We start from the raw sequence: 25163 nt of genomic DNA, 5'->3' as shown, positions 1-25163 counted from the left end.
ACCAATTCAGAAAGGGAACTGCTGAGATGGCACCAATTAGATGCAAGTAGCAATCATGCATTGGATTGGAGGTCTATTTAAACCCCTGGAGTTGATGTCTGCGCCTCCGTGGTAACCGAAGTAGCAAAATAAAACATCCCCATAAAGTTTAAGCGATATCTGTTTTTTTGCGTCTAAATCCACTGCATCCGTCGATGTCGCACTTCCACATCTGCGGTGAAATGTGACAGCGCTAGAGCAGTGTTTCTCAGACCATTAGGCATCCCGAAAATCATTTTTTTCCTTCTTCATAAAATTGTCGGTGGCGTCCGAACGGTTTGGACTATAAAACTATTGTTATTTTGCTCTGTGACCCCCACAAGTGTCTGAAGTCAGTACAGCCCATCTGCCTTCTATCTGTAGCTTCCAAACAGTTTGGGCTACACACTAATATGAAAAAGGTGGAAAGGTGGGACTCTCACAAACATGTACAATACCGTTCAAACGTTTGAGTCACTTAGAAATATCCTTGTTTTTGAAAGAAAAGCACATTCTTTGTCCATTAAAATAACATAAAATTGATCAGAAATACAGTGTAGTCGCCTCTTCACTGTTGACGTTGAGACTGGTGTTTTGCGGGTACCATTTAATAAAGCTGCCAGTTGAGTGAGGACTAGAGAGGCGTCTATTTCTCAAACTAGACACTCTAATGTACTTGTCCTCTTGCTCAGTTGTGCCCTGGGGCCTCCCACTTCTCTTTCTATTCTGGTTAGGGCCAGTTTGCGCTGTTCTGTGAAGGGAGTGATACACAGCGTTGTACGAGATCTTAAGTTCTTGGCAATTTCTCACATGGATTAGCCATCATTTCTCAAAACAAGAATAGACGGACGAGTTTTAGAAGAAAGGTCTTTGTTTCTGGCCTTTTTGAGCCTGTAAGAAGGTCAGTTTTATTGCTTCTTTAATCAGGACAACAGTTTTCAGCTGTGCTAACATAATTGCAAAAGAGTTTTCTAATGATCAATTAGCCTTTTAAAATGATCAACTTGGATTAGCTAATACAACGTGCTATTGGAACACAGGCGTGATGGTTGCTGATAATGGGCCTATGTAGATATTCCATTAAAAATCAGCCGTTTCCATCTACAATAGTTATTTACAACATTAACAATGTCTTTACTGTATTTCTGGTCAATTGTAGGTCTACTCGGACGGTAAAATAAAGAAGAGGGTAAATACAAGTATGTTTCCTGATCTTTCTTATATCTCGCAGATATAGGACAGACACTTCAGAACAAACTTCCTTTTTATTTTTTGGGGGGGACAATCTGTTGTTCCAAGTAGTGAATCTGTTATTTAATGTGTTTGTATTGGCTAATAGCAGTAAGCTCAAAAATATATTTCATCAAATTATTTTGGGGTATTTTTTGGGGATACTTCAAGGAGTCTTAAAATGTTAAACCAAATAGCGAAGTGATCCTTGGTATGACCTTCTTAAAACATTTCCGTATAGCTTAGTAGAACCATCCTCCACTGGCTTAGACTCTTATGGGTTAAGTTTGACTAGAATATCTCTCCCTCCGAACTTGGCTGCTGCCCTTAGCTCTCCATTAAGATTCTACAGGGAGGCCTGACTGGTCTTGGAATTATTACTAAGTCATGTCCCAGCAGACTATGCTGTTAAAAGTCTGTGTGCAGGGCATTTTTTCTTCTTCTTTCCTTTTAAATGCCATCTGGGATCCCAAAATGTCTCATTCCCTTTCATCTTATTGTGTAGCTGTAATTAAGCCGTGCAGCAGAAGCCCTTCGGTATCTACTGTAGATCCTCTAGGCTGAGTCAATCACTCTCAGCTGTCTTAAGGAGCTCCCTGCAGCTTTATACAGTACATTCTGCCTATGGCAACTCGGCAGTGCTTTTTGATATTTTGCCACTGTATAATTATTTGTAGGAGATGGTCAGATGACCTTGACACATGTTACTGAGTATGTGCTATAGAGCTTTTTTGACATGTAGTTTGAGTTAAAAATGTAAAAGTAAAAAATATTCACCTATATTTAACCAGGTAGGCTAGTTTTACGACTGTGACCTGGCCAAGATAATGCAAAGCAGTGTGACACACACAACAACACAGAGTTACACATGGAGTAAACAAGCGTACAGTCAATAACACAATAGAAAAAAAAAGAAACTCTATATACGGTTTGTGCAAATGGCGTGAGGAGGTAAGGCAATAAATAGGCCATTGGAGCGGAGGAATGACAATTTCGCAAATCAACACTGGAGTGATAGATGAGCAGATGATGTGCATGTAGAAATACTGGTGTGCAAAAGAGCAGAAAAGTAAATAAGAACAGTATGGGGTAGGTAGATTGGGTGGGCTATTTAAATCAAATCAAATCGAATCAAATTTGATTTGTCACATACACATGGTTAGCAGATGTTAATGCGAGTGTAGCGAAATGCTTGTGCTTCTAGTTCCGACAATGCAGTAATAACCAACAAGTAATCTAGCTAACAATTCCAAAACTACTACCTTATAGACACAAGTGTAAGGGGATAAGAATATGTACATAAAGATATATGAGTGAGTGATGGTACAGAGCGGCATAGGCAAGATACAGTAGATGGTATTGAGTGCAGTATATACGTATGAGATGAGTATGTAAACAAAGTGGCATAGTTAAAGTGGCTAGTGATACATGTATTACATAAAGATGCAGTAGATGATATAGAGTACAGTATATACATATACATATGAGATGAATAATGTAGGGTATGTAAACATTATATTAGGTAGCATTGTTTAAAGTGGCTAGTGATATATTTTACATAATTTCCCATCAATTCCCATTATTAAAGTGGCTGGAGTTGAGTCAGTGTGTTGGCAGCAGCCACTCAATGTTAGTGGTGGCTGTTTAACAGTCTGATGGCCTTGAGATAGAAGGTGTTTTTCAGTCTCTCGGTCCCAGCTTTGATGCACCTGTACTGACCTCGCCTTCTGGATGATAGCGGGGTGAACAGGCAGTGGCTCGGGTGGTTGTTGTCCTTGATGATCTTTATGGCCTTCCTGTGACATCGGGTGGTGTAGGTGTCCTGGAGGGCAGGTAGTTTGCCCCCGGTGATGCGTTGTGCAGACCTCACTACCCTCTGGAGAGCCTTACGGTTGTGGGCGGAGCAGTTGCCATACCAGGCGGTGATACAGCCCGACAGGATGCTCTCGATTGTGCATCTGTAGAAGTTTGTGAGTGCTTTTGGTGACAAGCCGATTTTCTTCAGCCTCCATTTAGAGATGGGCTATGTACAGCTGCAGCGATCGGTTAGCTGCTCACTTAGCTGATGTTTAAAGTTAGTGAGGGAAATATAAGTCTACAGCTTCAGCGATTTTTGAAAATCGTTCCAGTTATTTGGCAGCAGAGAACTGGAAGGAAAGGCGGCCAGAGGAGCTGTTGGCTTTAGAGATGACCAGCGAAATATTCCTGCTGGAGCGCGTGCTATGGGTGAGTGTTGTTATCATGACCAGTGAGCTGAGATAAGGCGGAGCTTTACCTAGCATAGACTTATAGATGACCTGGAGCCAGTGGTTCTGGCTACGAATATGTAGCGAGGGCCAGCCGACTAGTGCATACAGGTCGCAGTGGTGGGTGGTATAAGGGGCTTTGGTGGCAAAACAGAGAGCACTGTGATAGACTGCATCCAGTTTGCTGAGTAGAGTATTGGAAGCTATTTTGTAAATGACATCGCCAAAGCCGAGGATCGATAGGATAGTCAGTTTTATGAGGGTATGTTTGATAGCATGAGTGAAGGATGCTTTGTTGCGAAATAGGAAGCCGATTCTAGATTTAATTTTGGATTGGAGATGTTTAATGTTTAATGAGTCTGAAAGGAGAGCTTACAGTCTAACCAGACACCTAGGTATTTGTAGTTGTCCACATATTCTAGGTCGGAACCGTCCAGAGTAGTGATGCTGGACGGGCGGGCAGGTGGGGCAGCAATCTATTGAAGAGCATGCATTTAGTTTTACTTGCATTTAAGAGCAGTTGGAGGCCACGGGAGGAGTTTGTATGGCATTGAAGCTCGTTTGGAGGTTAGTTAACACAGTGTCCAAAGAAGAGCCAGATGTATACAGAATGGTATCGTCTGCGTAGAGGTGGATGAGGGAATCACCCGCAGCAGGAGCGACATCATTGATATATACAGAGAAGAGAGTCGGCCCGAGAATTGAACCCTGTGGTACCCCCATAGAGACCACCAGAGGTCAGGAAAACAGGCCCTCAGATTTGACACACTGAACTCCGTCTGAGAAGTAGTTGGTGAACCAGGCGAAGCAGTAATTTGAGAAACAAAGGCTGTTGAGTCTGCCGATAAGAATACAGTGATTGACAGATTCGAAAGCCTTGGCCAGGTCGATGAAGACGGCTGCACAGTATTGTCTTTTATCGATGGCGGTTATGATATAGTTTAGTACTTTGAGCGTGGCAGATGTGCACCCGTGACCAGCTCGGAATCCGGATTGCACTGCGGTGAAGGTAAGGTGGGATTCGAAATGGTTGGTGATTTGTTTATTAACTTTGCTTTCATAGACTTTAGAAAGGTAGGGCAGGATGGATATAGCTCTATAACAGTTTGAGTGTCACCCTCTTTGAAGAGGGGGATGACCGCGGCAGCTTTCCAATCTTTGGGGATCTCGGACGATACGAAAGAGAGGTTGAACAGACTGGTAATAGGGGTTGCTAAAATAGTGGTGGATATTTTTAGAAAGAGAGGGTCCAGATAGTCTAGCCCAGCTGATTTGTACAGGTCAAGATTTTGCAGCTCTTTCAGAACATCTGCTGTCTGGATTTGGGTGAAGGAGACGCTGGAGAGGCTTAGGCGGGTAACTGCGGGGGGTTTGGAACTGTTGGCCGGGGCTGGGGTAGCCAGGAGGCAAGCATAGCCAGCCGTAGAGAAATGCTTAATCAAATTCTCGATTATCGTGGATTTATTGGTGGTCTGGAGTGAACCAAGGGCTGTATCTGTTCTTAGGTCTACATTTTTTGAAAGGGGCATGCTTATTTAAGATGGTGAGAAAATTACTTTTAAAGAACGACCAAGCATCCTCGACTGACGGGATGAGGTCAATATCCTTCCACGCTAGCATACGGGCCAGGTCCATTAGAAAGGCCTGCTCGCAGAAGTATTTTAGGGAGCGTTTGACAGTGATGAGGGGTGGTTGTTTGACCACGGACCCATAGCGGATGCAGGCAATGAGGCAGTCATCGCTGAGATCCTGAGTGAAAACAGCAGAGGTGTATTTGGAGGGCAAGTTGGTCAGGATAATATCTATGAGGGTGCCCATGTTTACGGATTTATGGTTTTACCTGGTGGGTTCCTTGATGACTTGTGTGAGATTGAGGGCCTCTAGCTTAGATTGTAGGACTGCCGGGGTGTTAAGCATATCCCAGTTTAGGTCACCTAACAGAATAAACTCTGAAGATATATGGGGGGGCAATCAATTCACATATGGTGTCCAGGGCACAGCTGGGGGGGGGGGGGGTCTATAACAGGCGGCAACAGTGAGAGACTTATTTCTGGAGAGATTCATTTTTAAAATTAGAAGCTTGAACTGTTTGGGTATAGCCTGCAAAGTTCTGTCATACTTTCCAGGTCTATCTCTGGAGTAGATTGCAACTCCTCCCCCTTTGGCAGTTCTATCTTGACGGAAAAAGTTGTAGTTGGGTATGGAAATCTCAGAACTTTTGGTGGCCTTCCTAAGCCAGGATTCAGACACGTCAAGGACATCAGGGTTGGCGGAGTGTGCTAAAGCAGTGAGTAAAACAAACCTAGGGAGGAGGTTTCTGATGTTAACATGCATGAAACCAAGGCTTTTTCGGATACAGAAGTCAACAAATGAGAGTGCCTGGGGACACGCAGGGCCTGGGTTAACCTCCGCATCCCACGAGGAACAGAGGAGGAGTAGGATGAAGTTATGGATAAAGGCTATCAAAACTGGTCGTCTAGTGCATTGGGGACAGAGAATAAAAGGAGTAGATTTCTGGGTGTGGTAGAATAGATTCAGGGCATAATGTGCAGACAGGGGTATGGTGGGGTGCGGGTACAGTGGAGGTGAACCCAAGCACTGAGTGATGATTATAGAGGTTGCATCTCTGGACGAGCTAGTTATGCTGGGAGAGGTCACCTCGTGTTTGGGAGGTGGACAAAGAAGGTATCTGAGGCATGTTCAGTGGGACTAGGATCTCCGCATTAAACTAAACCAATGATAACTATCCATGGCAACAGCATACAAGGCATATTGACATTTGAGAGAGACATAAAGCGAGGCATAAAGCAATCACAGGTGTTGATTGAGAGAGCTAATTAAGACAATAACGGGTAAGACAACAACAGCTAATCAGCTAAAACAACAATAACAGGTAAAATGGCGATGAATGGGCAGAGAGGGTCGGTTAACAACACACAGGGCCTGAGTTCGAGGCTGGGGCCGAGAGATAAACAAAAAATAAACAAAACAGAGTACCGTGATTAATGAACAGTCCCGCAGGCATCAGCTATGTAGCCAAGTGATTATAGGGTCCAGTGAACAGCAATAGATGGAACAGGAAAGCCGCGGGGTAGTCTTTACTACGCTAGTATATGGGAGACACAGCATTTAAAGTTAGCAGGCCGGGGTTAGTGAAAGCTTCTGCTCCGACGTCTGGCAAAGGCCGGTTGAGGGCACAGCGGATAGACTTCCGTCGGCAGACCAGTCTTGGTGGTACGGCAGGGTGTCATGTCGACAAAGGGTCTAGGCCAGATGACGAAAGAGGTATTGTAGTTGTAGTAATTTCATTTGCTAGCTTTGAGATGCGCCTGGCTCGCGGCTAAATGGTGTTCGCTTCGGGGCAGGGCTGTTAGCCACTATAGCCACTCGGTAGCAGCTAGCTAGCAGCGATGAGCCGATGCAAAGGTCCAGAGCTTACGGAAAGGATCTGGTAGAGTAGTGGATTCTAGCCGTGCTGGGGTAGAGTCCAGGAGGCATCAGCCGTGTAGCCGAGTGATCACTGAGTAGGCCGGGAGGTGGGCCTGGCTCAGAGCTAGCTTCGGGGCTGGATCACTCGGTGTCAGCTAGCTAGCCGTGATGATTAGGAGTAATGGTCCAGGGCTTACGGCAGGAATCCGGTGTTGTTGTGGAGAAAACAGTCCGATACTGGCAGGCTGGCAAGTATTATCCAGGCTAAAAAAAACGTCTGGTGCCTGTGCGGAAGGTAAAGGCTGCTAGCAGTGGCTGACATTGACTAAATAGCTAGTAGCTAATTAGCTGGTTAGCTTCTGAGTTGCAACCAGACTGAATAAAAAAACAGTGCATTTGTTAATGAGGCATGTTCAGATTCAGTTTGACAGCATCTTTTTTATAATAGTATGAATGTTTCATAGGTCTTCTGTGCAGACATGAGCCAAACATAAAAACAAAAACAAACATACTGGATACAATGTCAAAAGAAATGTGGTTAAGCATCTCCAATGAAAGTTGGTCTTGACCTAGTTATACACGGTACAGCAGACGTCCCTCGTATGTACAGTGTAGTGGATCTTTGTGTTCATATCCGTTTGCCCAGACACCATATCCATATTTAAGCTTAGGTCTATAAGTGAACATACTAAGTGCATGTTTTCAAGTACAAGATGTCAGTGAGAACTTGAGTGAATCATTTACCAAACATACCATTATGTTTGTGTGTATTGTGTCAACCATGCAGTCTTCTCTTTATTGTTGGTAATGTGTGGCAATGGTTGGTAAAAGGCTGTAATAAATATAGGTCTTAAAAAAGTGTTTTCATGCATAGTGTTTGATATAAACAGCATTGGGATGTTACCATATGAAAACTGAGGTGTTTCATTTTTGGCCACACTGAGGCACTGTAGTCCACTTGCCACAAGATCACAACCTACTTGAGCGCTGATGTGTTTCTCCACGTTCACTGCATCTCTGTGTAGAGTAACACTGAGTTATGAACAGCAGGTGGCGCTAGCTGATAACCTATTGGAAAACTCTGAGTGAATCTGTACCTGTGCTGAGCATTGCTCCCTGGGTTACCTCTGACCATTCAATACTACCCGTGAACACCTATATGGTCTGCCACCACATTACAGATCTGTTCAAGTGGCACATACATGGCCTTGTTCTGTTGTCATTTCAAACACATGGGGATTAACTTTGTTTACTCAGTATAGAGGGAGCAGTGCACCATCAAAGATTGAGCTTTGTGGTAGCAGCATGGCCCTTTTCATGTAGACCTACACACTTGGTGTAATTTGTCCCTTGAGGCTCTTCTCTCTTTTATCATCATCTCTTTATATCACTGTAATTCAGTGACAATAACCATATGAGTTGGCAAGAGAGCACAAGCACATCTTGAGACCAGGCTACCAAATCAAAGGTGGAGTAAGAGTGGAGAATAGCAGCAGCTCAACTTTTTAACGATTGAGCAATACCCCTGTGAGAGAAGTACAACTCGTAAAAGCCTTTAAATGCCAAATATTTTGGCTGCTGCTTTGGCAACGTGTCTGTATCATGGTGCCGATTTCTCCCCCCCCCCCCCTTACTTATTTGTTAAAGACAATGTGTACGAATGTGCATTTAGGCATGCTAGTTTTCTCTCTTCAGTTTAATGTGTGGATGAATTGATGGCGGTGTAGTGCTACTACAGATGTCAGTTCTCTGTGAACCCTCCTGCTACCGTCTGTCTGTCTGCATGTCTCCCTTCTATTCCATGCACTTGGCTGGCGTTGTAGGGGAAACTTAAAGCTCCAGAAGTGTTTGAATGGGCCTCCGTTACCACATTTGTTTATGATAGTCATTTTGCAGACACTTTAACAGGGTCCAGTGGAATTGGGTCAACACCCTTCTGTCAGCTACCACAATATAATGCATCAGTAGGTGTTCAGGTGGTATTTGCAAACAGGGTTCAAATGAAAACGATGTAAACGTTTTCTCGTGTTGAATGAGACATATCTCTTGATTTTAGAGGAGGACACTTGCTAGGGATGCTATGGAAAACGTGATGAAACCCCTTAAGGTAGTAGATCATGGCTTTAGGTGAAATCTAGGGCTTTAAATCCGTGACTCCCATCTGAAAGTCTGCCAGGTACAGTAGTTCATGAAAAGTTCACTTTCTGGCTGCCTAAGCTTTCCAATAGTCCTCACATGCTTTGTTTTTTTTACTGCATCTCCATAAATCAACATTGATCCAATCTCCCGGCACTTTTATTGTTGCTACGGTTGCCAACACAAGTATATTATCTGGAGCAAAAACTATTATAGGCAACACAAACCGATAGCTTGGAGAAGGTTGCCCCGGACATCAGGCGAACGACCATAAGATAAATAACCACAATAAAACCTTATGATGACAGTCATCCATTCCCACCAGGGAACCAAAAAAAGAGCTGCATTTGTAATGCAGGATCAATGTTTGTCTGATGGGAGGCCACAAACGGGTGCACCGTTTCGTTTCAAACTCCCAGGTTTCATTTGTAGACACAATGGAACTATTGAAATTGGTCAATGTTTTCCTGCTTTGTCTCTGTCGGTACCTCTGCAATAATTTGGTTTGGATGTGCTTTAATTCCAGGTTAATTCCGTATCAAGATGAGTTATTAATAACACCATTTGACCTATATTCAAGCCTTGGGATCATGTGGTGTAATACAGACATTGAAACTTGAAAGCTTTAGTGATCCATGATTACCCAAATATCTTAACCAAGTATGAGAATTAAACATTTTTTATGATGCATTGATAGACGGTGTTAGGTTCTAATTATCAGAGTAAGAGCTCGCCGGACACTATGAAAGCTTAAACCAAGTTTATTCTTCCCAAAGGATCGAACAGCTGAACAGACAAAGACATGGTTACAATAGTGGTGGTATATGTACCCCACTTTGGATGGAGTCTCCTCCTTCTCGCTAAACGTAGCATCTTTATTGCTAGGCAGGAAATAAAATGATTACGGGCAATAAACTTTTCCTTCTCCCTAAACGTGACCTGACCTCGACCTCCTTCGTCACTAATCCATGACTCTCTCCCCTCATCAGTGCCTGCCACATACGATTGTTTCCCCTACACTCAGTACATTCCAAGCTTAATTGCACCCACCATACGCCTTCCTCCTACAGATACCCATTAACTTCTGGTGTAGACGCGCTCTAAACCATAGCACTCAATATTTCAATAGAATTACCTGATAATTAACCCTATTTCAAGTTTGAGAGTTTGGGAGTTAGAACCCGGAATCCATCAGTCACCCGTTTTGAACATTTAACTCCATACTGTTCAACATGACATAAACTTGGAAATGACTTATAAATGGACAAACAATAATAATAAATCATGAACCATTAAAAAAATAATAATAAACATGCCTAACATTCACATGAACATATACAAACCCAGAGACGTATGGCCTCTGTTCTATGATCACACCAAGCACACTCTTATTTCCATTTCTCATAGAACACTGAGAATAACATGTCTGTTGGAGCTGTTGACTCCTTCCATCTCAACTATCTCCTTCTGGTTCCTAGGAGAATGATAGCACATTAGACATTGAAAGGCAAGGAGAAACACAAAACATAACAGTATTAACAATGTGGTAATCTATGCATAATTATATATGCATGAAAACCCAAAGTTTGATAACATGACAATTCCCATACTTTCTTTGCCTGACTCAACGCCTCCAGGATACTTTTCTGCTGAGTTTGGCAAAAATGAAAGCCCTAAAAAGGATTTCACCCAGTGTTCCCCTTTCCGGCCACAGGCTCTGAGAGGCGTTCCCAAGCCATGTCTGTCATGCTGGTGAATGAGGACCCAAAAGCGACTTGGCGAAAACAGAGTATTTAATCCAGAATAAACATTACAAAACAAAAAGCATAATACTACACGTAAAGACGAGAACAGACTGGAGACTTGATCGAGAACTGCAGGTTGCCTCGGGAAGGCACTTGAACCTAGCAGACTCAGACACCTGCTCACCACGCAGCATCTGAGGGAAACACGACACGACAGGGCAAAACATAGACACAGCACGGTGAATTATAAATGAGGATCCGACAGGGCAGGTACGGGAAACAAGGAGTGAAATAGGGACTCTAATCAGGGAAAAGGATCGGGAACAGGTGTGGGAAGACTAAATGATGATTAGGGGAATAGGAACAGCTGGGAGCAGGAACGGAACGATAGAGAGAAGAGAGAGCGAGAGAGTGAGAGAGGGAGGGGAGAGAGAGGGATAGAAAGAGGGAAAGAACCTAATAAGACCAGCAGAGGGAAACGAATAGAATGGGAAGCACAGGGACAAGACAAGATAATAAATGACAAAACATGACAGTACCCCCACTCACCGAGCGCCTCCTGGCGCACTCGAGGAGGAATCCTGGCGGCAACGGAGGAAATCATCAATGAGTGAACGGTCCAGCACGTCCCGAGACGGAACCCAACTCCTCTCCTCAGGACCGTAACCCTCCCAATCCACTAAGTATTGGTGACCCCGTCCCCGAGAACGCATGTCCATGATCTTATGTACCTTGTAAATAGGTGCGCTCTCGACAAGGACGGGAGGGGGAGGGAAGACGAACGGGGGTGCGAAGAAAGGGCTTAACACAGGAGACATGGAAGACAGGATGGACGCGACGAAGATGTCGCGGAAGAAGCAGTCGCACAGCGACAGGATTGACGACCTGGGAGACACGGAACGGACCAATGAACCGCGGAGTCAACTTACGAGAAGCTGTCGTAAGAGGAAGGTTGCGAGTGGAAAGCCACACTCTCTGGCCGCAACAATACCTAGGACTCTTAATCCTGCGTTTATTGGCGGCTCTCACAGTCTGTGCCCTGTAGCGGCAAAGTGCAGACCTCACCCTCCTCCAGGTGCGCTCACAACGTTAGACAAACGCTTGAGCGGAGGGAACGCTGGACTCGGCAAGCTGGGAAGAGAATAGAGGAGGCTGGTAACCCAGACTACTCTGAAACGGAGATAACCCGGTAGCAGACGAAGGAAGCGAGTTGTGAGCGTATTCTGCCCAGGGGAGCTGTTCTGCCCAAGACGCAGGGTTTCTGAAAGAAAGGCTGCGTAGTATGCGACCAATCGTCTGATTGGCCCTCTCTGCTTGACCGTTAGACTGGGGATGAAACCCGGAAGAGAGACTGACGGACGCACCAATCAAACGACAGAACTCCCTCCAAAACTGTGACGTGAATTGCGGGCCTCTGTCTGAAACGGCGTCTAACGGGAGGCCATGAATTCTGAACACATTCTCGATAATGATTTGTGCCGTCTCCTTAGCGGAAGGAAGTTTAGCGAGGGAATGAAATGTGCCGCCTTAGAGAACCTATCGACAACCGTAAGAATCACAGTCTTCCCCGCAGACAAAGGCAGACCGGTAATGAAGTCTAGGGCGATGTGAGACCATGGTCGAGAAGGAATGGGGAGCGGTCTGAGACGACCGGCAGGAGGAGAGTTACCCGACTTAGTCTGCGCGCAGTCCGAACAAGCAGCCACGAAACGGCGCGTGTCACGCTCCTGAGTCGGCCACCAAAATCGCTGGCGAATAGACGCAAGAGTGCCTCGAACACCGGGATGACCAGCTAACTTGGCAGAGTGAGCCCACTGAAGAACAGCCAGACGAGTGGAAACAGGAACGAAAAGGAGGTTACTAGGACAAGCGCGCGGCGACGCAGTGTGCGTGAGTGCTTGCTTAACCTGTCTTTCAATTCCCCAGACTGTCAACCCGACAACACGCCCATAAGGAAGAATCCCCTCGGGATCAGTAGAAGCCACAGAAGAACTAAACAGACGGGATAAGGCATCAGGCTTGGTGTTCTTGCTACCCGGACGGTAAGAAATCACAAACTCGAAACGAGCGAAAAACAACGCCCAACGAGCTTGACGGGCATTAAGTCGTTTGGCAGAACGGATGTACTCAAGGTTCTTATGGTCTGTCCAAACGACAAAAGGAACGGTCGCCCCCTCCAACCACTGTCGCCATTCGCCTAGGGCTAAGCGGATGGCGAGCAGTTCACGGTTACCCACATCATAGTTGCGCTCAGATGGCGACAGGCGATGAGAAAAATAAGCGCAAGGATGAACCTTATCGTCAGACTGGAAGCGCTGGGATAGAATGGCTCCCACGCCTACCTCTGAAGCGTCAACCTCGACAATGAATTGTCTAGTGACGTCAGGAGTAACGAGGATAGGAGCGGACGTAAAACGTTCTTTTAGAAGATCAAAAGCTCCCTGGGCGGAACCGGACCACTTAAAACACGTCTTAACAGAAGTAAGAGCTGTGAGAGGGGCAGCAACTTGACCGAAATTACGAATGAAACGCCGATAGAAATTAGCGAAACCTAAAAAGCGCTGCAACTCGACACGTGACCTTGGAACGGGCCAATCACTGACAGCTTGGACCTTAGCGGAATCCATCTGAATGCCTTCAGCGGAAATAACGGAACCGAGAAAAGTAACGGAGGAGACATGAAAAGAGCACTTCTCAGCCTTTACGTAGAGACAATTCTCTAAAAGGCGCTGTAGAACACGTCGAACGTGCTGAACATGAATCTCGAGTGACGGTGAAAAAATCAGGATATCGTCAAGATAGACAAAAACAAAGATGTTCAGCATGTCTCTCAGAACATCATTAACTAATGCCTGAAAAACAGCTGGCGCATTGGCGAGACCAAACGGCAGAACCCGGTACTCAAAATGCCCTAACGGAGTGTTAAACGCCGTTTTCCACTCGTCCCCCTCTCTGATGCGCACGAGATGGTAAGCGTTACGAAGGTCCAACTTAGTAAAGCACCTGGCTCCCTGCAGAATCTCGAAGGCTGATGACATAAGGGGAAGCGGATAACGATTCTTAACCGTTATGTCATTCAGCCCTCGATAATCCACGCAGGGGCGCAGAGTACCGTCCTTCTTCTTAACAAAAAAGAACCCCGCCCCGGCCGGAGAGGAAGAAGGCACTATGGTACCGGCGTCAAGAGACACAGATAAATAATCCTCGAGAGCCTTTCGTTCGGGAGCCGACAGAGAGTATAGTCTACCCCGAGGAGGAGTGGTCCCCGGAAGGAGATCAATACTACAATCATACGACCGGTGAGGAGGAAGGGAGTTGGCTCGGGACCGACTGAAGACCGTGCGCAGATCATGATATTCCTCCGGCACTCCTGTCAAATCGCCAGGTTCCTCCTGAGAAGTGGGGACAGAAGAAATGGGAGGGATGGCAGACATTAAGCACTTCACATGACAAGATACGTTCCAGGATAGGATAGAATTACAAGACCAATTAATAGAAGGATTATGACATACTAGCCAGGGATGACCCAAAACAACAGGTGTGAAAGGTGAACGAAAAATCAAAAAAGAAATAGTCTCACTGTGGTTACCAGATACTGTGAGAGTTAAAGGTAGTGTCTCAAATCTGATACTGGGAAGATGACTACCATCTAAGGCAAACATGGGCGTAGGCTTGTCTAACTGTCTGAAAGGAATGTTATGTTTCCGAACCCATGCTTCGTCCATGAAACAACCCTCAGCCCCAGAGTCAATCAAGGCACTGCATGTAGCACCCGAACCGGTCCAGCGTAGATGGACCGACATAGTAGTACAAGATCTAGATGAAGAGACCTGAGTAGTAGCGCTCACCAGTAGCCCTCCGCTTACTGATGGGCTCTGGCCTCTTACTGGACATGAATTAACAAAATGTCCATCAAATCCGCAATAGAGGCACAGGCGGTTGGTGATCCTCCGTTCCCTCTCCTTAGTCGAGATGCGAATCCCTCCCAGCTGCATGGGCTCAGTCTCAGAGCCAGAGGAGGGAGATGGTTGCGATGCGGAGCAGGGAAACACCGTTGATGCGAGCTCTCTTCCACGAGCCTGGTGACGAAGATCTACCCGTCGTTCTATGCGGATGGCGAGAGCAATCAAAGAGTCCACACTGGAAGGAACCTCCCGAGAGAGAATCTCATCTTTGACCACTGTGTGGAGTCCCTCCAGAAAACGAGCGAGCAGCGCCGGCTCGTTCCAGTCACTAGAGGCAGCAAGAGTACGAAACTCTATAGAGTAATCCGTTATGGATCGATCACCTTGGCATAGGGAAGCCAGGACCCTAGAAGCCTCCCCACCAAAAACTGAACGGTCAAAAACCCGAATCATCTCCTCTTTAAAGTTCTGGTAATTGTTAGAACAATCAGCCCTTGCCTCCCAGATAGCTGTGCCCCACTCTCGGGCCCGGCCAGTAAGGAGTGAAATGACGTAAGCAACCCGAGCTCTCTCTCTAGAGTATGTGTTGGGTTGGAGAGAGAACACAATCTCACACTGGGTGAGAAAGGAGCGGCACTCAGTGGGCTGCCCGGAGTAGCAAGGTGGGTTATTAACCCTAGGTTCTGGAGGCTCGGCAGGCCAGGAAGTAACAGGTGGCACGAGACGAAGACTCTGGAACTGTCCAGAGAGGTCGGAAACCTGAGCGGCCAGGCTCTCCACGGCATGGCGAGCAGCAGACAATTCCTGCTCGTGTCTGCCGAGCATGGCTCCTTGGATCTCGACGGCAGTGTTACGAGCGTCTGTAGTCGCTGGGTCCATTCCTCGGTCGGATCCTTCTGTCATGCTGGTGAATGAGGACCCAAAAGCGACTTGGCGAAAACAGAGTATTTAATCCAGAATAAACATTACAAAACAAAAAGCATAATACTACACGTAAAGACGAGAACAGACTGGAGACTTGATCGAGAACTGCAGGTTGCCTCGGGAAGGCACTTGAACCTAGCAGACTCAGACACCTGCTCACCACGCAGCATCTGAGGGAAACACGACACGACAGGGCAAAACATAGACACAGCACGGTGAATTATAAATGAGGATCCGACAGGGCAGGTACGGGAAACAAGGAGTGAAATAGGGACTCTAATCAGGGAAAAGGATCGGGAACAGGTGTGGGAAGACTAAATGATGATTAGGGGAATAGGAACAGCTGGGAGCAGGAACGGAACGATAGAGAGAAGAGAGAGCGAGAGAGTGAGAGAGGGAGGGGGAGAGAGAGGGATAGAAAGAGGGAAAGAACCTAATAAGACCAGCAGAGGGAAACGAATAGAATGGGAAGCACAGGGACAAGACAAGATAATAAATGACAAAACATGACAATGTCATTTTCACTTTGTTCCCCATTTCCTCCATTGCCACCTGATAGGCACGTCAACTGATAGGCAAATGCGTAGGCCTAATCAACGCCACTCCTCTTGAGGTAACTTAGCACTGCATATGCTTTCACATCAATGCCTCCAGAATTGTGTCCAGTGTACAATTGCCCCAACATCTTCCCTTTCATATGATGCATTAACCAATAAAGCAAACTAACCCAACTATGGCGGCTAAAATAGCTCCCAGATCCAACCCGTCTGCATGTCTACAATGGAATCTAGTCTTTCTCTCTCTCTTAAGCTCTGCTTCCCCTGTCATGGTGTCTTCAAGCTCACCCATTATGCAGCTGGATCTCACTTCATGTGAGGAGTGTGAACCCACCGAGGAGAGACGTGACGATCTTTACCGCTGCAGGTGCTGTAAGGAGTACTATGTGTGGACACACAGCAACGCATGGGTCATTTCCTGACAACATAGACTCTCCCAACAATGCTATTAAAGTAATGCCCGCTACTACTAACACTGCCCATGAAGCATATCTCAAATAACTCAAATCCCCAATTTGGACCGTAAGTCCAATTCCAGGATGTTACTATCGCCTCCTTCAATAACTGTCCCTACAGCGACTGCCGCGATGTATAACTACTGCATGGAATCTGTCTAGTGTTCGCTGGCTGTTTGGCTGTTATAAATGGGAAAGAGATCAATGACGTTGGAAGAATATCCAACCTAACAAAACTCTGAGTCACAGGTTTCCTGAAAGTTGACAATAGTGTCTGAAATGCCTATCTCTGCTACTTTCTCCATGCTCTGGGTATGTGTAATATCCCCTATATTGTGCACAGTTAGCTGTCCTCCCTCTCCTACCAGCTATCACCTGTAACAATATACATAGAGTGGTATCATCCCCAGAAACCATCACCCCGACCTCAATTTATGAGCCCCCACAGATCTCCACCCAGTCATGATCCATCCCACGTAACAGCCTTATGTAAACATTCTGTCTCAAACACAGACCTCATGTGTACCTCACCTCCTGCTACAGATACATTTACACATATATCATTCCATCTAACTCATGTGGTCACTACTCTTAATGCACTTCTAAAGTTATAAATATTTCTTTTTAATTCTCAAATCGATTAGTCAATATACAACAGTCCGTCCTCTGGAACAATGATCAATCACTCTTATGTTCCACGAAACCTAAACACATATTGACTTAAACAGGGAAAAGAGAAAATGCATGTTTAATCATTTCACATCACCCTTGATGCGACTAAGACTGGGGACAGAACCGTCCATCCGTTACGTTGTATGCCCATGTGATGCTGGTCTCCACGCCCATCTCATTCATTTTCATCCTTGGGTGTTAATGCAAGACAGACTTTGAGCCTTGTATGCAATCAATTGTACCTTTTTTTTAATCTAGTAATCTATCTATATGTATTGATGCGATTTAACAAAAAAATGTATGACATGGTAAAACAAAAACCTTCATGCTTGAACCAAGCTATCATCCAGTGAGTCCTCTAATAACCTCCCTCTCGGAGGACACTTAAAGACAAGATTTCTAGAGCCTCCCTAGGCCCAATACATTTGAGCAGTGCACCTACCCCTCACAGTTTGAGAGCAACTCTCTCTCGCTGTACCCAAATCATAACTAAAACATTTGATAAATTATCCAACCCAAATTTAGAATGACAGTAACTTTACTTTGAGTCTATCACTTGAATTCAAGCTTCTCAACCTGGCACACATCATCACGGTTAGAATGTACATTTATAAACGGGACCTTTTATTGCCGACTCTTCTCATTACAACTCCCATCTGTCCCTGTTTTCCTGTCGCCAGTGGCATTGTAATGAAAGATCGGTATCTCAAAGCATTCTTAGTCTAAATTGTTCGCAGTGTGTAGACCTTCCTTCATATCGTGATTCAAAAACAAACAACACTGCATGTTAAATAAAAAAGAAACACATTTGAATAACCAATCGTTTTAGAATTACAACTCTTGAAAACTCCACAAGGAAATGCTGGTACCCCAATAGAAATGGTCAAATAGAATAGAGACTGGTGTTTTCTCATTCATTTTATAATTAAATCCCACCTGTTTCCATCATTTCTAGTGAGATGGATCAGGACTAACCAGAAAGTCAGGATAGAGTGAATTCGACACCATTCAATATTTCCTGTCTCTTTTCTTTCCCTGTGCTTCAGAAACCATTAAAAAACCTTTCAAACATTTTCCATCATTCTGCATACCCAATTTAAAACCAAATTAAAACGTATGTCTCGTATGTCTTCCTTCACATAGAAACTGTAATCTCTATGAACCACTATTGATCGTACCGAGGCCATACACCGCTATGTGAAAGTTTCCTGTCCCGCTACTTTCAGGAAGATTTGTTGCTGCTCTTTTTGAAAAAGAGGCAAACGCTTGCATGGCAGCATTTCCTCCGAATGCAACAGGCTTCATTCCCACTCTACACTCATTCTTCCAAATGCCCAACGGCCCCACATCTAAAACAGGGATCTCACTCCCTACGCTTTGATGCTTTTTCGCTACGTTTCTTTGTCTTACATTGAAACCACCGTTAGTGACTTTCACTGTGGCCATATTAACCCCTTGCACGCCTGCGAAGTGAGCGGAGTTATATTCCATTCTCAAAGCATCCTGCTCTATTTCATCCACTTCCCCCGCATTTGTCGTTTTGATCACAGGTTTCAACCATGTCATCAAAGCCGATGCACAAATTCTGTCAATTTACTCCAGTTCCCAGTGTTTCTGTAGCTGAGTAAATCTACTAATTCCGGGTTTATCGGTTTGTATTTTTTGCTGATAGAATGCTGACATCTAAACGCTGGAATATTGAGCTTTTGATTCTGGTTTTATGTCATTGTGGCAAGTCATAATTGCCTCCCTAAATTTTCTATCAGATTAGAATTTTCCGTTAGCTGGGAAATGCTAACAAAAGAAAGTTTCAAAAATTTTCCCATATTCGAGCCGAATTGGTAGAATGCTCGTGAATCGGGGCTGTCTGTTGCCATATCAATAGTTCTTATTCCCAAACCTCTCCCGACGATGTCCAGGGTGTTTTAGATTTCTTCACTCCCTTCTATGAACTGTTTTCCAAGGTAGCGTTACCCATTTCCCCGAATAATAGTTCGGATAGAAAGGTTTTTGTGCCTTTTAATTGGTCACGGCACCTAATACCTTGTATTAGAACCACTACTATAGAGTATGCAAATGTATTACTGGAGAATACGGATGACCTAATGTCTTATTCCAGGGTTGCGCCTCAAATATCACTGTTGTTGATAACACACATTACCAACATTATTCCCACTTGTTTTCATATTTCCACATCAGCTGTCACAGTTGCCCCGCCCCAATAGGGCATAAACCAACCTCTCTCCTTGTTGCTACTGCTCATATTCTCTGTGACGACCCTCCCACTCTGTCTGCCATATTCTGTCTTTGTTCTTGTTTCCTTATTAGGATGCCGGTGGGCGGAGTTGAGAGGGTCGTCAGCTACATGGGAAACACCTGGGCCAGGTGTCTCCCAGGATAAATAGACCTCTTCAACATTCATGGAGGAGACTCTCTCCATGCAGACACCCGTTGTAGATTGTGTTGTGGTTCTTGGTGGCCGTTTGTTTGTTTGCTTTGGCACCTTTCATCACCCTGCATTATCACATTCATGCATGCAAAACACTCACTTACACTACTGATTACTGATTACACACACCATTGTATATTATACTTAGTTACTTCTTTAATAAATATAGATTTTGCTACTCCTTATCTCCACGTTGTCTCCCTTTGTTACGGGCTTTGAGCCGGTTCGTGACAAGTGGGGGCTCATCCGGGATCTTTGAACTATTGGTTTGGGAGACCGTGGAGGTACGTGTTTAGTTTGAATATGGTGTTTGAGTGTGATCGGCCCAGTATTGGTTGCCTTTGTTGTTTGGTTTGTGTGCTGCGTTGGAGAGAGTATAATGGTTAGTTTCCAGGCCCTGCCTAGCCTGAACTCTTGTTCTACTTTCTGTTGGGACGTCAGTCTGAAGTGAGTAATCTGCTGTGTACCTCGGTGGGAGATTTGGGTAGGGTAGTGGAACTTGCTACCCGGAGCTATAGCCTTTTTCCCCTGATAGGTTTAGCGACGTGTTTCATTTTTTGGAATATGTTGGGCATGGTTAATGTTTGTTATTTTTGTGTGGTGTCTGTGGACTGAGCAGTTGTCTCGGGGGCACATCCGTGGCTTGGTGGAATTTGCCAGCATGCTGGGGAGTTCTATTTCCTTGCCAGCGGGCTACAGTGCGTAAATTCCCACCGCAAATCTGCACGAAGACTAGGGTTGAGTTATTGTAGGTTTTGGGGAAGCTCCATATCTCATCTCTCTTCTGTGGTGCTCAGGGTGATTGTCATTTCTCTGGTTGTGGTCTGATGTGCTCAGCAGAGGGGTTGAGCAAGATTACTTACTTATGACTATGGTGTCTCATGTATACAAGTTCATTCGCTTTCCATCAGAGGACCTGTTAGAATTATGTACTTAAGAACAGCTGTTGAAGATCGCTGAACACTACAAGCTTAAATGATTGAAATTAGTGAAATTCTGTTTCGTTGGAAGTGACTATGAATCGTTGGAAGTGACTATGAATCGTTGGAAGTGACTATGAATCGTTGGAAGTGACTATGAATCGTTGGGAGTTGTAAAAATTAAGAAGGACCCTGATGTTCTTTTCGTTGGAGTTTGTAGCTGTTGGTCTTTTGTGCCATGTTCCTGAATGTTTACATGACTGACCATTGTTTCGGGTTGTCATGTTCTGGTTGTCATGTTCTATCTTTCCTGTCTGTTCCCTCCTGGTCTTGTGTTCTTCTTTCCTCTTAAATATTGCTTCCTATGCGCAAAGGTTGCTGAGGTCTGAGGAGGAGGAGGTTGGTTGGGGCAGGTGGAGGTGTGAACACATAACCCCTCACCAATTTGGGACGCGGGAGGCCTGTGTCAATTTGGGACGCGGGAGGCCTGTGTCAATTTGGGACGCGGGAGGCCTGTGTCAATTTGGGACGCGGGAGGCCTGTCAATTTGGGACGCGGGAGGCCTGTCAATTTGGGACGCGGGAGGCCTGTCAATTTGGGACGCGGGAGGCCTGTCAATTTGGGACGCGGGAGGCCTGTCAATTTGGGACGCGGGAGGCCTGTGTCAATTTGGGACGCGGGAGGCCTGTGTCAATTTGGGACGCGGGAGGCCTGTGTCAATTTGGGACGCGGGAGGCCTGTGTCAATTTGGGACGCGGGAGGCCTGTGTCAATTTGGGACGCGGGAGGCCTGTGTCAATTTGGGACGCGGGAGGCCTGTGTCAATTTGGGACGCGGGAGGCCTGTGTCAATTTGGGACGCGGGAGGCCTGTGTCAATTTGGGACGCGGGAGGCCTGTGTCAATTTGGGACGCGGGAGGCCTGTGTCAATTTGGGACGCGGGAGGCCTGTGTCAATTTGGGACGCGGGAGGCCTGTGTCAATTTGGGACGCGGGAGGCTGGTATGTTCCGGGGTCCTTGTTGGTCCCCGGTTTTATGGGGGGGAATGTGACGACCCTCCCACTCTGTCTGCCATATTCTGTCTTTGTTCTTGTTTCCTTATTAGGATGCCGGTGGGCGGAGTTGAGAGGGTCGTCAGCTACATGGGAAACACCTGGGCCAGGTGTCTCCCAGGATAAATAGACCTCTTCAACATTCATGGAGGAGACTCTCTCCATGCAGACACCCGTTGTAGATTGTGTTGTGGTTCTTGGTGGCCGTTTGTTTGTTTGCTTTGGCACCTTTCATCACCCTGCATTATCACATTCATGCATGCAAAACACTCACTTACACTACTGATTACTGATTACACACACCATTGTATATTATACTTAGTTACTTCTTTAATAAATATAGATTTTGCTACTCCTTATCTCCACGTTGTCTCCCTTTGTTACGGGCTTTGAGCCGGTTCGTGACATCTCTGAATCATTTTATCTTTCTCCTTTTCTAACCATGGATGAGCCTCTCCTCCAGACACTTATCAATCCCCTGGCACTATACTGCCTCACACTCTTTTCTTATAGTACTCACAGGAACCAACCCACTCTGGATTTACCCCCTAGGACTTACCCTCTGCCGGTACCAGCCTGCTCAGGCTTACCTTCCGGGTCTTACCCTATAGTTTATAGTAGTCACAGGAACTAACCCACTCGGGATTTATCCCCTAGGACTTACCCTCTATAGGTACCACCCTTTTCGGGCTCACCTCACCTGGACTTAACAAAGCTACGACTGGTGGTAATACAATGGGACTACTGAATAAGCTCAGGCTTTCTAGGTCCGTATCCTATAATTGGTTCAGCCTACGACTCTCATCTCCCCAACATGTCAGAATTAGTGATAACAGGTGTAGGAACTGTGCCTACCTTGTTTCTGGTGCCGGCTCCTGTTTCACTGATCCAGAATCAGCACCAACTGTTAGGTTCTAATTATCAGAGTAAGAGCTCGCCGGACACTATGAAAGCTTAAACCAAGTTTATTCTTCCCAAAGGATAGAACAGCTAAACAGACAAGGACATGGTTAACAAATAGTGGTGGTATATGTACCCCACTTTAGGTGGAGTCTCCTCCTTCTAACTAAACATAGTATCTTTATTGCTTGGCAGGAAACAAAGTGATACTGGCAATACACTTTTCCTTCTCTCTTAACGTGACCTGACCTGACCTCGACCCCTTTCATTACTAATCCATGGCTCTCTCGCCTCATCAGTGCCTGCCACATATGATTGTTTTCCCTCCACTCAGTACATTCCAAGCTTAATTGCACCAACCATATACCTTCTTCCTACAGATAACCTTTGACTTCTGGTGTAGACCCTCTAAACCACAGCACTCAATATTTCAATAGAATACCTGATAATTAACACTATTTCAAGTTTGAGTTAGAACTCAGAAGTCATCAATGGCTTATTGATAGCTGATAGGATCTCTTATCTGAAATTGGTTTAATAGTGATTTACAATATTACACTAAATACCAATCAGTGTTACAACATGTGTGGCATTGCCACAGTCTTTCTTCATGTTCCCCGAATTGACCTTTCTCATTGTTAATATTTAATAGAATCTCATAGCTGAGTGAACATGACTGTAATATTTATGTCTCCCCTTGGGAGGTGTTTGCACAGACAGCTGTATTAGAAATAGTAGCTCATTAGTACTGTACTGTATATCCAAGCTATTAGGATCTTTAATTGTGGGTGAGGGTTAGTGTTGGTGAGGGTGTCCCATGTCCATCCATCGTTGCCCTCTGCCTCGGGGTCACATTTCCTCCAGGGCATTCCAGACGAGAGGCTGCTGGTCTCCAGGGAAACGCTGGGCTCCCCTGACAGGCCTGGCCTCCAGCTCTGACTGGGGCACAATGGCGGTACACACACACAACAGCAGCTTTCACCACCCACAACATCACCATCCACCATCCTCATCACTTTTTCTCTTTCTGTTTCTCTCACTCATCTTTTCCCTCACGCTCTTTTTTTTCTCTCTCCAGTTCTCATTCCATCTTTCGCTAGCTCTCGGTCTCTCATTCCTATTCTCACCTCTCTGTTTTTCTCGCACCGTCTTTCGGAATCTCTCATTCCCAGGGCTCCCTCTCTCCTCCTTTCTCCTGCTTGGCTGCCTGGTCCCTCTCTCTCTCCATCTCGCCCTCCTCATCTGACTTGCCATTGGCTCCCTATCATGCCACATGACATTCTGCAAGCCAAGAAGCTGTCAGGTTGTTGTTGTTCGAATCTGAACAATGTACCGGCTCTTGGATGATCCTATATTAGATAACTCTATCCAACCGTTCTTTGGTGAATGCAATACAATCACCGATGTCATTATTGTCATATCTGCTGTCGAAGTGATAGTAATTGATGGCTGTGGGACAAATCTGGCTGTGAGTTCTCATTGTCATATAGCCTCACCCATGTTTTCACGTGTAAGAAAGAATAGCAAATTCCAGATTTCATCATCTGCCAAAATACATGACTCACTTTGGCTTTATGGGAGACTAACGCAACGGAGGGAACAGTTTCATGGTAAAGATTCTGGATTCCTCTGCATTATGTTTTTACAATGGGTGTGTGGCTGTGTGTTAGAGTGAGTGTTTGGGAAGAACATGGGCCAAATCCTGTCTGGGTGTTTACTCTTGGAACCATGCGAAGGGCTGCTCACCTCCACTTTTAAAGTCCAACTGACCATACATTGAAGGGATAATTTGAAGTGATGACAGGTTGTACAATCAATGCCTTGGCTTGAAAACATACCAGTCATTTTTAACCCGTACGCGAGCCTCCTGGTCTCGCTTCATGGCTCATGCTCTATTATGGTCATGGTGAAGGTAAGAGTGGCCCTGGGTGACAGAGCATTGGTCTTTACTGTATCTAGGTCAGACGCTTTCAATGGTTCACCGCTAACTAAATGACAGGGAAGGATAACCATGGATCTTATAGTCAACAGCTCAACAGTTGGAAAACCTTGAGAAGAGGATCAGTGATGAGATGAATTTGCATCTCATGTACTGTAAAGGAGCATATGGAAAGCAGGGATAGGGGGAGATAAAGGGGTACGACAAGAAGAGACGTAAGGAGAGAGCTAGTGTGACCTTATACTGCCAGAGAAGACAAACACCAAGGTTGGGAATCAGGGCAGGCGTTACGGATGGTCCTTAGGGGGCCTGGCCCGCCCTACCATACCTCCTTGCCTGTCCAAATGAAATATTAAAATACTGATAATTTATTGGACCGAGACTCATCAATCCCTGATAAATCAGCAGAGCGAGCTAAACAGCGCCCCTTGTGGCATTATGTGTATCTGACGCTGTCTAGACAAAAATAGTATTACATTTACATTTAAGTCATTTAGCAGACGCTCTTATCCAGTATGGCATGTCATACTCTTTTTGTCCAGGCAGCAACAGCTACATGATGTAGTAAGAGAGGGGTGCTGTTTAGCT

The 25163-nt window shown here is 45.4% G+C and overlaps 1 protein-coding gene across 1 annotated transcript in view; it reads left to right on the top strand.

Annotated features, from left to right (window-relative positions):
- The window catches only part of LOC123994679 (synapsin-3-like), a 143338-nt gene that overhangs the window by 7083 nt on the left and 111092 nt on the right, over positions 1 to 25163 (top strand). The window lies entirely within an intron of this gene.

Source organism: Oncorhynchus gorbuscha, linkage group LG14 (assembly GCF_021184085.1).
Source record: "Oncorhynchus gorbuscha isolate QuinsamMale2020 ecotype Even-year linkage group LG14, OgorEven_v1.0, whole genome shotgun sequence".
NCBI lineage: Eukaryota > Metazoa > Chordata > Actinopteri > Salmoniformes > Salmonidae > Oncorhynchus > Oncorhynchus gorbuscha.
This window is presented reverse-complemented; position numbering and strand designations above follow the sequence as displayed.